Here is a 12455-nt window from a genome sequence, read left to right as displayed (position 1 = left end):
ATACTACTAACGATGTAATTTGACTGTTTTATATGTTTTCATGATAAAATTAATTTTGATAAGAAGTTTCGAGAAGAAATCATTAATGTGCATCTTGTTAGCTCTCGGTATACAGCATTTAGTAGGAGTGATTTCGTGAATGGAACGAAAGTCGCATTGCATGAAAATGTGTAACATTGGTGCTGTCAGCTGTGGCTGATGGTGCGAACCTAAGTTCACAAAGCCAAAGGGAAACTTAACAGTATTACTGTTTAATGAATATTAACTAAAAGGTCAGTATTTAATGAAATTCATTATCGAATATCAGGTCCAAAGGCGGGGTTTAGTATTATATTCAAGGTAATTTTACTTTTATAGGAGCTGTTTCATAAATATGTTTAAAATTTCGCTCTGCAAATCGAATGATTCGATAGTCGATGTAGCTGCGTCGGCAAAAAAAAAAAAAAAAAATCTAGCAGCGAGTGCAGAAACTAAGTGTATTCGTGCCCAGAAATTTATTTGGAAACATAATTTGCGTGTATTTATCACGCACTGCATTATTTTAATAGAATTTTTACTTGTGATTTCGTGTCCGAGTTTCGTATTATAAGTTTATTTGTGACATGAGAATACAGGAATTTGCTCGTTACCGAGGTCAGATTTTTACACATCTCTGGCGAGTACTGAAATACGTATTAACAATTTGAAGTGAAACTTCTAATACGACTTCCAACAAGGTTGCGTTAAACGTTTAACGCTCCTGGGGAGGGGGAATAGAAAGAGACAGAGCGAGAGTGAATGCGTGGCGCTCGAACGAATGCGCGAGCGTTAGCAACGAGTAGCGTCCAATATTCCAACGCAAGAGGGAGAGAGACAGAAAGATACACAAAGGTAGAAAGTAGGAGAGAGAAAGAGAGAGAGTCGGTAGATCCCAAGCACATGCGCGTGGTATTCTTGCTATGCAGCGAAGTAAACAGTGTGAGCGTCGTGAAAACCAAAGGGGGAACTACCATTGATGCAGTTTTTGCAAGAAATATTGAAAAAATAGAACTCAAACATTTCGTATCTTACTTTAGTTATCATAATCCCATTGTAAATGTTATAGATTTGGATATTTCTCCACTCGAAAATGATAATTAAAAGATACGATCAATTGTGAATTGTAAGCAATGTTAATAAAGTTTGTCTTAAGGAAACAATATGATTTCACTAAAAGCAATTTCTACCCGTTCCTATTTTCATTTCCACATTAGGAAGTTTCACTTCTTCCGCGCGGAGAGACTCCACGCACTATTTTTTTATATTAAACTTCAGGCAGTAAGGGTAAGGCTCTTTTGCGTCTTTCGTGCCTTATGCTCGACCATGATTTCCTCGCGGTGTTTGTTTGCGCGTTGCGTCGTCGTGTTTGTTGCGCAGGTTTTGAGCCCGGGGCCGGTGCGGCTCGGCCATACGCACGTCGCTGGGAGTGACGTGACTGGCGTTTATCGCGCACGTGGTCGGCCCCTACCCCTCCTCCTGACCGCGTGCACTCCGGCGGGGACGCACCACAACGCCCAACGTACAATAACGCCGAAAACCATAAAGCCGAATGCCAAATTGACTACAACGCCGACAGCTAGAAAACTGCTGTATACCACAACGCCGAAAAATGTCATTGCAGGACTGCCACAAAGGTTAGGTTAGGTAAGGTTAGGGTAGGTTAGGCTAGGTTAGGCTAGCCTAGGTTAGGTTAGGTACACAAATACATCCAGTTGTTTTTCATTTCGCTCCTGTGGCCCTCCCCCCCTTCCCGCAGCAACATTTTTCGGCGTTACTGTATTTCGGCGTTGTTGGTACACAGCAGTTTTCTAGCTGTCGGCGTTGCGGTCAATTTGGCATTCGGCGTTATTGTACGTTCGGCGTTGTGGTATCTCGGCGTTGTGGTAACGACCCCACTCCGACACACTTCACCTTCCGCTCGGTCCGAGCCAGCGAGGAACTACCACTTCCGGGACCGCCTCGCGAGTATCTGTCAGCTGCCGCCAGCTGCCTCCAGCTCGTTCAGTATAGTTTATTGGACATACGCCACTGCAGTTTTGCACTGTTTGTCACGGAAGAAAACTTTCAAGGACGCAAGTTAAGAAATAAAAATGAAAACAAAAACCCACAGATAAGCCTGAATCAGCCATGTCCAACGGATAAACTCAACGATGTACCTAAACAGGTATTATGGGCTACACAACGACGACAGTACAGACAAACAGATTAAAACTTAATATCAGAAAACGCAAGAACTCCGTGGAAGGAATTTAGTGATGAAAAAATAATAAAAGCACAGACGAACGCGGTATCTTAGCAACGACAGAACAGCTTCAACAATGGCAGTAAATGCAGACGAACAACAAACCTGGACAACGCAGCAAATATACGAACACAAAAATGAAAATTAACAGATATTATTGAAACATAACGATGACAACATCGGTGAACACAGTATGTTACCTTTGAAGAAACAGTGGCGGTGTTTCGAGATCTTGTATATGTTTCTAACATCAAGCACAAACAGGCTGTAATGTCGTAAGTCCAAGAACGTGCCTCGATCTATTGCACGTTATGGGACTCGCTCTTGAACACTCCCGGCCAATCTTACTCGTAGCGTTTAGATGTCTGGTCTGTCGAGGCGAATAAGCACGCCAATAGCAGGAAAAAAAAATAATCCTAGGAGGTTATCACATCTGTATCTGTGAAAAGTAGATACATATTCCAGTATAAAATATCCAAAGAAATATATTTGTTTAAATAAATACATTAAATCAATGATAATGTAACTAGTGCTGTGAAATATAGTTTAAAAAGTTCTTAATTTTAAGAGTTTACAATAATTTGTCTATTTATTTGTACTTGTAAACAGTTTGAGTTTGAATTTGACGCATACATTTTGGCTGCAGGATCAGTATAACAAAAAAACTTGGAAACATAATACGACTTAAGTTCTAAAGACCGTTCGATGTCTGGTTTACGTATTTGAAGATGGAGCTAAGCAACATTTTAATTTAAATGTGAGTCTGGATTATGTTTAGTTAAACGAAGTTCTACAACCACCGTAACTATGGTCGCAAAACCAAATAATTTCATTTAAATAATTGGGGGCAACACATTGATTTTACACATATATTTGTGAAGTGTAATCCTCCCCAAATTTTTCAATGAAATCATTTTACGACAGTGACAAAATGCGGGGTATTTGAACAATTTTGTTTAGTTAAACATAATCCAGACGCTTACGGGTCTAGCTTAAAAACATAATCTACTATTTATAATAAAGCTTATGTTCAACTTCAACATCAAAGACCTATACCAGACTTGGGAAGCACTTTATAATAAGTCTTATATAAGTTTCAACTTATTTTGTCATGATAAAACTGCAGCCGAAGTTTATATATATATACCAAGAGTCTGGCTTCCACCTATAAACTTCGGCTGCAGCTTTATCATTTTATATTTTAATTTTAAAGGAATATTCAACTGTCAAATTTGAAACATCTGACAAACCAGTCTCTAACCTTATCTTGAAAAAAGTGAACATTGTTGCCATGGAACAAAGTTTTACCAGTGGCAGTCCTATGAGCAGGGGCGAAGGGGGCAATTGCCCCCTCTCTTTACACCTCTAGATCTATACAACAAAAATCTATTTTTGGCCACACCTGACTTTTGAAATTAGTTAATTTTTTTTTAATAAAAATAATTAATATTTTACATTTTTTAGTGCTTCTGTACTGTGTGTAATATTTTAAAATTTTTGGGCTCTAAAAATTAGACAAAATCACAGTTTTGATAAGAAATTTTCAGGATGTCAGAAACGGGTTAAAATTAAAATTTTTTTGGGGTTATTATTTTTTCTAAATTGCAAACTCCCCATTAAAGTAGGAGGTATTCACATACTACCCAAAACCCTTTGGTACCATCCATTTGCTGCCCCCCCTCCCCCCCCCCAACCCAAAAAAAAATTTGAGAAGCCGTGTCCGCCACCAAGTTTTACAAGCAATAAAGAAAATTAAACTCACTATATATATATATATATATATATATATATATATATATATACACATATACATACACACACACACGCACTAGCTAATATCTGGCATGCGTTGCTAAGCCTCTTTCAATTTTTCAATTTGTTTTGTAATTTGTTTGAAGTGAGTACACATTAACAAAATATCTCTCTCTCTATCTTTATGTATCTCTATATACCCCTCTATAAATCTCACTATATTTCTCTTTATATATCAATCTTTCTATATTTCTCCATATCTCTATCTTCTCAATCCATCAATATAACTTTATCAATATCTCTCCATATCGCTATATTCTCTTTATATCTTTATATATGTTTATATCTTTATCTCTCTGTGTATATATGTTTCTATCTATATCTAACTCTATCTCCCTATCTACATTTATATACATCTTTATATATATCCCTCGCTCTATCTTTCTATATCTCTGTATATGTGTGTATATCCCACTTTCTATATCTATTTATTTAGCTTCCCAAAGTTGGTATACGTCTCTGAAGTTGGAGCTGAACAAAAATTTTAATTCTAAAAAATAGAGAACTTGGTTGAGATAGAACACGAAGCTTCTGGATCGTGGTTAACTGAATGAAGTTCTACAACCACTGCAAATTTTGTCAATGTTGATAAATGATTTCAGTAAAAAAATTGGGAGTAGAAACACGGCACAAAAGTATGTTCAAAATAAAGGTTATTACCCCCATTTATTTCAATGGAATAATTTTTCCAGCGAAAAAACTCACGACGGTTGTAGAAGTTTACCAGGCGACGTACCACGGTATACCACGTGCGAGGGAACATGTTTGCTATGCCATAGAAGGCACACACCGTAACTAAACACAATCCAGCCTCTATATCGGATGCGAAAATTATTTTAAGTCCAATATACATATTTGAGGGTTGCTCTTTCCCCACTTCCACAGAGTTTTAAAGCACTCTATCCCTTGGATACTAAAAATATTAGGGGAGAGAGGGGGGTTTGAATTATGAATGAAATATTTGTTCTTGAATAATGAGTTTGATTAAAGGGCAATAAACATCCTGAAATGTCTTAACATCACTGAAAAGATAGCCTATACGTAGGGGCAGGCATATTTCGCGAAACAATCTGCACCCCTATTAGACTACAACAAGTTATACCCGCACCACCGGTTTCTTCCTTGTAATTGGCGGCCGTCTGCGAGAGTTTAAAGTCGTTGCCTTATTTGACCGAGCCATTCAGGACGAGTTTGCTTCCGCACTGAATTACTGTGATTGGTGTTGTAACAACTGACCCAATTGCGAAACACAGACGATGCTACAGTGTTTTAAGTTTGAGCTAGTCTCGGAATCTTTTCGCGAAATATGCACGACCCCACCCCTTAGCTATAAGTAGGGACTAGAACAATTCGCGGGTTCAATGACCTCCAGAAAACTCTCCTTCATCCTCTACATACTCAGGCAAACGTCGCCTGTTCATTGACTGCTGACTTCTGAGGCGTATAGACAGTGATTCGATACTTCTTTGATTTGCCAAGATTCATCCAGATTAGCGGAGAACCAATCGAAAAAGCAGCACAAAAGTATAATTATTTGAATGTTAGCACATCACGAAATTTATCCGCGAAATTTTCCTGTCTCTTCCTCCTTTTTGTTATTTTTTTTTAGAAATGCATTTTTTGGATTTCTGTTACAATCACTTAAACTTTGTAGTTTAACACATGCTTGCCGGACCTAAAATGCTCGATCATTGATTGTTTTGCAGTGAGACGGTACTTGTGTCTTTGTCATGAGTGGGGAATCAGTAACCACTCTAAAGTAATGGGCGGTCTCTTTCCCATCTCTCTGTTCTCACGCCGCATGACCTGAGTCGGTGATACGGTGTGCTTTAGTTAAGAGGCATACATATGATCTTAAATACTTAACTCTTGTGTGACAGGAAAAAAATTTTACGCTTTTCAGTTTATGGTTATTTTTATTTATATCAGAATCCCCTTAAAAAAATTGGTAAAATTGGGGCAAACAGATTTTCGACAAAATTAACTATTACTGTTCATAGTAAAAAAAATATTATCCTATAGTAGGTTTATTCGGTTTAACTCCATTATTCTCATTTACAAAATTTTAGTTAGATTTAAAATTATAACGCATAAGTTTGATTATATATATATATATATATATATATATATATATATATATATTTTTGAAGCAAATGAGCAGAGACTGGAAAAATTCGCGAGTTCGATGACCTCTAGGGTAGACTCCACAATCCTCTACACACTCAGGCAAATGCCACCTGCTCATTGGCTATTGACTCGTGACACCTGTCAACTGGGACGCTTGCGTTTCGATACTCTTTTGGTTGAAGGTTTTTCATTGGCTCAAAGTCCTTCAGATAAACTGCGAGTCAATCACAGAAGCAATATAAAGATACAGTTGTTTGTATGATAGTATATCATGTCATGACTTGAACCCGTGAATTTTTCCGGTCTCTACAAATGAGTAGAAACAAATAATGTTTTTTTTTCTCAGCGATTAGATTATACATAATCAACTAGACCTCTGGGCTGGTTCTGTTACTGGCTCACAATTATAAAAAAAAGCTGTAAACACAAGTTGTAGAGAATTATATACTTCTCAGTTAAGAGGTCTCACCATTCATTCAGCATATTGCATGACATTTTTTCTAGTTATAAAGAAGATGGTGGAGTCCATCCTGTAAGTCAGTAAAACCATGAATATTTACAGGACCTATACAAAGAGACCGGAAAAATTCGCGGGTTCAAGTCATGATATACTATCATCCAAACAACTGTATCTTAATATTGCTTCTGTGATTGACTCACAGTTTATCTGAAGGACTTTGAGCCACAGGCTGCTATGTTGGGACGTCTCACAATGCAGCAGACAATGAGTGGGTGACATTTGACCGAGTGTACGTAGAACTACAGAGTTCATCCTGCAGGTCATTGAACCCGCTAATTTTTCCGGTCCCTACACATTGCACTCCCACTTCAACTATCTTCTCTGACGATTCTGACACTACCAACCACTTAGCATAAAACCAATTTTTTTTTCCAAGATCTAGGCTTTCAACGAATTCTTAGGATTCAGACTCTAGGTCCATAAAATAAAATTGTACATTTTAATAAAATAAATTCGAATTTTTATTTTTATGTCTTGATATTATTTACATTAATTATTAAGGATTTTCATTAGAATTTATTACATATGGAATGTAGTGTTCTTTTATGACCTGAAAGAATGTTATCTTAACTTAGTTGTTTCACAATACTTAACCATTTAGGCTCGAAGATCGCGATATTCATTTACGCTAATGTCCATCTAATGCAATACATACAATCTGGCTCTATAAAATATGGTAGCTATAAATATCGCAAATACGCAACAAATTAAAGTACTATTAACTAGTGCCTTCAAGAAAGAACTGATAAATTCAAACATGCATGGACATACAAAAATTAACATAAGTGTTGGTGTTTAAACACAGACGTTTACTGAGGTCTCCGAATTCCTTTACATTTAGGCGCTACTCATTTTAATACAGCTATGCATCACATTATTATTTTAAATACTTCATACAGGCATATTCAAAACACAACGATCTTTTGACGAGCGCGATTTAAAATTTCAAGGATGCCAACCTGACGGTGTAAATTTTTATTCACTACTCTAGTTAAATAAAAATTTTTTTAAATGGTTTTGTCAACACTAGAACTTTTTTGAGTGTATAATAATCATATTAAAAACGTAAAACAACTTATTGTTAGAGACCAGAAAAATTCGCGGGTTCAATTACCTCCGGGGTAGACTCCATTATCCTCTACAAACTCGGGCAAATGCCAACTGTTCATTGGCTGTTGACTTGGGAGTCGTCTCGAATGGGTAGCCTGTGATTCGACACTTCTATGAGGGAGGGTCTCTAATTGGCCCTCATAACTCAAGATTAACAAAGAACCAATGGCAGAAGCAGCACTGAGGTATAATTATTTAAATAATAGCATTTCACGAAATGAATCCGCGAATTTTTCAGGTCTCTACTTGTTGTTCAAAAGCCACGGTATTAATAATGACTTATAGTTCAGTTGAGAATGTGAATAACATGCAGGTGTCGGCACAGGCTGAGCTACCCGAGGTACCTGTCTAGTGACAGCCCCCGGGCACAGACGGGAGGGCGACCTCCCAGCATGACGCGCTGTGACGCCTGCGTCTGGCCGGCCACAGCGCGGCTGTGTCATGTCTGCGCGCCGCAGCCCGGGTCAGGTCGCCACTCGGCCGATGTGCAGGACTACGAGCCAGCGTCGCATGCACGGGACTGTTCTTCCAGGCCCTCGTAGCGACTAACATCTCTGATTACTAGCTCCAACACATGCAGTCCACAATCTCTTACAATCTGATGCACACTCAACTAGGTGTCATTTGTATTTTGGCTGCTTACATTATTTATCTTTTGTCTGTGTTATTTAGTCTGGCTGACTTCTAGACCACATTTGAGCATAAAAAGAACTATCCAATCGTATAAAATATTTAAATGTTAGTCCAGATTGATACAAAAAAATATTTTTACGAAATTTTTCTAGTCACTTTTAACACAACTATGCGATGTTAAAACATATTTATGCTACACAAACGAGTGGGAAGTGATACTGTTTAACAAACTTACTAGGTACAAAACGATTCCCGATGAATCGCCATCTCTAGGCATATCTGATTCCTTCGTGAATACCAGTGCCTCTGTTCGGTGAGACCGCCTCTTGTTCATTGGCAGCGACTCTCGTGAGGAACATGGTTCAGTCTTGGCTGGTCGCATGCGACTGGCTTAGAGTAACTCATAGTGCAGAAAACAAACACGATTATATTGCTGAACTCACATACCCATGCAGGTGTTTCGAGTTGGCCTTGTTAAATGAAGCTGCGAATTGAATTGGTAAACCTGCGAGATGAGGGTTATCATCAGTGCAGTCCCGCTTGAAGTTGTTCGCTACACTTGAGCAACACTCCTCATTGGCCGACGGGCCGAGTGACCAGCGCTGGAGAACTAGCGACCAAACACCAACTAACAAGGAAAATAAATACAAGACACGGAATCAAGCCCGACTCGGAGTAGGATAAATGAACACATCAGGGGACAACTTTGTGGAGTCCAACCTGGGAACGTTCCAAGTTCCTCCTGTCAGGGGACTGTGTCCAGATACCCTGCAGTCCAGGACGAGCCACGGACGCCCTCACGAGTGCAAGTATGCGCGCTGTGTACTCGAGCCCCCGACACCACCACTGTTACCTGGAGGGGCGGCCGGCTGGCGGAGCGGTGCGTCTGGAGCCGGCTGGAGTCTGCTGGAGACTGGCGGTGGCGCTACGAGCCCGCCGCACTGCCCCACACCCCCCTCCACGCGAGAGGCGGCCTTGGCCGCGGGGCTCGCCGTAGGGGCGACATCAGCGCGCGCGTCGCGCCACACCTCGCCCTTAACGCCCGGGGCGACGTGTTGTCCGAGTCGGTCGCTCTGCTCGACGCGGCCCCCGCTCTCTCGCACTCTTGCACGCTAGCACTCTTGCACTCTCGCACACTCGCACTCTCACATTTTCGCACTCTTGCCTTCTCGCACTCTTGCCTTCTCGCACTCTTGCCTTCTCGCACTTTCGCACTATCGCACTCTCATACTATCGCGCTCTCGGACGCTCGCACACTCGCACTTTCGTAAACTCATAATCTCGCACTCTCGCACTCTCGCACTCTCGCACTCTCGCACTCACACTTCCGCAATCTGGCACGCTCGCACTCTTGCACGCTCGCACACTCGCACTCTCACATATTCGCACTCTTGCCTTCTCGCACTCTTGCCTTCTCGCACTTTCGCACTATCGCACTCTCACACTATCGCGCTCTCAGACGCTCGCACACTCGCACTTTCGCAAACTCGTACTCTCGCACTCTCGCACTCTCACATTTTCGCACTCTTGCCTTCTCGCACTCTTGCCTTCTCGCACTTTCGCACTATCGCACTATCGCGCTCTCAGACGCTCGCACACTCGCACTTTCGCAAACTCGTACTCTCGCACTCTCGCACTCTCACATTTTCGCACTCTTGCCTTCTCGCACTCTTGCCTTCTCGCACTCTTGCCTTCTTGCAGTTTCGCACTATCGCACTCTCACACTATCGCGCTCTCGGACGCTCGCACTCTCGCACACTCGCACTCTCGCACTCACACTCCCGCAATCTTGCACGCTCGCACTCTTGCACTCTTGCACGCTCGCACACTCGCACTCTCACATTTTCGCACTCTTGCCTTCTCGCACTCTTGCCTTCTCGCACTCTTGCCTTCTCGCACTTTCGCACTATCGCACTCTCACACTATCGCACTCTCGGACGCTCGCACACTCGCACTTTCGTAAACTCGTACTCTTGCACGCTCGCACACTCGCACTCTCACATTTTCGCACTCTTGCCTTCTCGCACTCTTGCCTTCTCGCACTTTCGCACTATCGCACTATCGCGCTCTCAGACGCTCGCACACTCGCATTTTCGCAAACTCGTACTCTCGCACTCTCGCACTCTCGCACTCTCACATTTTCGCACTCTTGCCTTCTCGCACTCTTGCCTTCTCGCACTCTTGCCTTCTCGCACTTTCGCACTATCGCACTCTCATACTATCGCGCTCTCGGACGCTCGCACACTCGCACTTTCGTAAACTCATAATCTCGCACTCTCGCACTCTCGCACTCTCGCACTCTCGCACTCACACTTCCGCAATCTGGCACGCTCGCACTCTTGCACGCTCGCACACTCGCACTCTCACATATTCGCACTCTTGCCTTCTCGCACTCTTGCCTTCTCGCACTTTCGCACTATCGCACTCTCACACTATCGCGCTCTCAGACGCTCGCACACTCGCACTTTCGCAAACTCGTACTCTCGCACTCTCGCACTCTCACATTTTCGCACTCTTGCCTTCTCGCACTCTTGCCTTCTCGCACTTTCGCACTATCGCACTATCGCGCTCTCAGACGCTCGCACACTCGCACTTTCGCAAACTCGTACTCTCGCACTCTCGCACTCTCACATTTTCGCACTCTTGCCTTCTCGCACTCTTGCCTTCTCGCACTCTTGCCTTCTTGCAGTTTCGCACTATCGCACTCTCACACTATCGCGCTCTCGGACGCTCGCACTCTCGCACACTCGCACTCTCGCACTCACACTCCCGCAATCTTGCACGCTCGCACTCTTGCACTCTTGCACGCTCGCACACTCGCACTCTCACATTTTCGCACTCTTGCCTTCTCGCACTCTTGCCTTCTCACACTCTTGCCTTCTCGCACTTTCGCACTATCGCACTCTCACACTATCGCACTCTCGGACGCTCGCACACTCGCACTTTCGCAAACTCGTACTCTCGCACTCTCGCACTCTCACATTTTCGCACTCTTGCCTTCTCGCACTCTTGCCTTCTCGCACTTTCGCACTATCGCACTATCGCGCTCTCAGACGCTCGCACACTCGCACTTTCGCAAACTCGTACTCTCGCACTCTCGCACTCTCACATTTTCGCACTCTTGCCTTCTCGCACTCTTGCCTTCTCGCACTCTTGCCTTCTTGCAGTTTCGCACTATCGCACTCTCACACTATCGCGCTCTCGGACGCTCGCACTCTCGCACACTCGCACTCTCGCACTCACACTCCCGCAATCTTGCACGCTCGCACTCTTGCACTCTTGCACGCTCGCACACTCGCACTCTCACATTTTCGCACTCTTGCCTTCTCGCACTCTTGCCTTCTCACACTCTTGCCTTCTCGCACTTTCGCACTATCGCACTCTCACACTATCGCACTCTCGGACGCTCGCACACTCGCACTTTCGCAAACTCGTACTCTTGCACGCTCGCACACTCGCACTCTCACATTTTCGCACTCTTGCCTTCTCGCACTCTTGCTTTCTCGCACTTTCGCACTATCGCACTCTCACACTATCGCACTCTCGGACGCTCTCACATTCGACTTTCGCAAACTCGTACTCTCGCACTCTCGCACTCTCGCACGCTTGCACTATCGCACTCTCACACTATCGCACTCTCGGACGCTCGCACACTCGCACTTTCGCAAACTCGTACTCTTGCACGCTCGCACACTCGCACTCTCACATTTTCGCACTCTTGCCTTCTCGCACTCTTGCTTTCTCGCACTTTCGCACTATCGCACTCTCACACTATCGCACTCTCGGACGCTCTCACATTCGACTTTCGCAAACTCGTACTCTCGCACTCTCGCACTCTCGCACGCTTGCACTCTCGCACACTTGCACTCTCGCACACTCTCTTACTCACACTCATACTTTCACACTGGCACTCTCGCACTCTCACACTGTCACACACTCGCACTTTAGCTGCCGTCGCGTCGGCGAGAGATGCCATTATAATTTTTGGTCGGG

At 43.1% G+C, this 12455-nt stretch overlaps 1 protein-coding gene across 4 annotated transcripts in view; it reads right to left on the bottom strand.

The window, feature by feature from the left end:
• The window catches only part of LOC134536657 (bombyxin B-7-like), a 97754-nt gene extending 88383 nt beyond the window's left edge, over positions 1 to 9371 (bottom strand). For 2 of the 4 annotated variants that reach the window (XM_063376463.1, XM_063376465.1), the window contains exon 1: positions 9316 to 9371. The gene's annotated coding sequence lies outside the window, so the exon portion shown is untranslated. The remainder of the gene's footprint in view (positions 1 to 9315) is intronic. The other 2 variants (XM_063376462.1, XM_063376464.1) reach the window with 1 other exon arrangement.
• Between the last annotated feature and the right edge of the window lie 3084 nt (positions 9372 to 12455).

The sequence above is a fragment of the Bacillus rossius genome, chromosome 11, assembly GCF_032445375.1.
Source record: "Bacillus rossius redtenbacheri isolate Brsri chromosome 11, Brsri_v3, whole genome shotgun sequence".
Lineage (NCBI taxonomy): Eukaryota > Metazoa > Arthropoda > Insecta > Phasmatodea > Bacillidae > Bacillus > Bacillus rossius.
The sequence above is the reverse complement of the archived record's forward strand: the minus strand, read 5'-3'. Positions and strand labels throughout refer to the sequence as shown.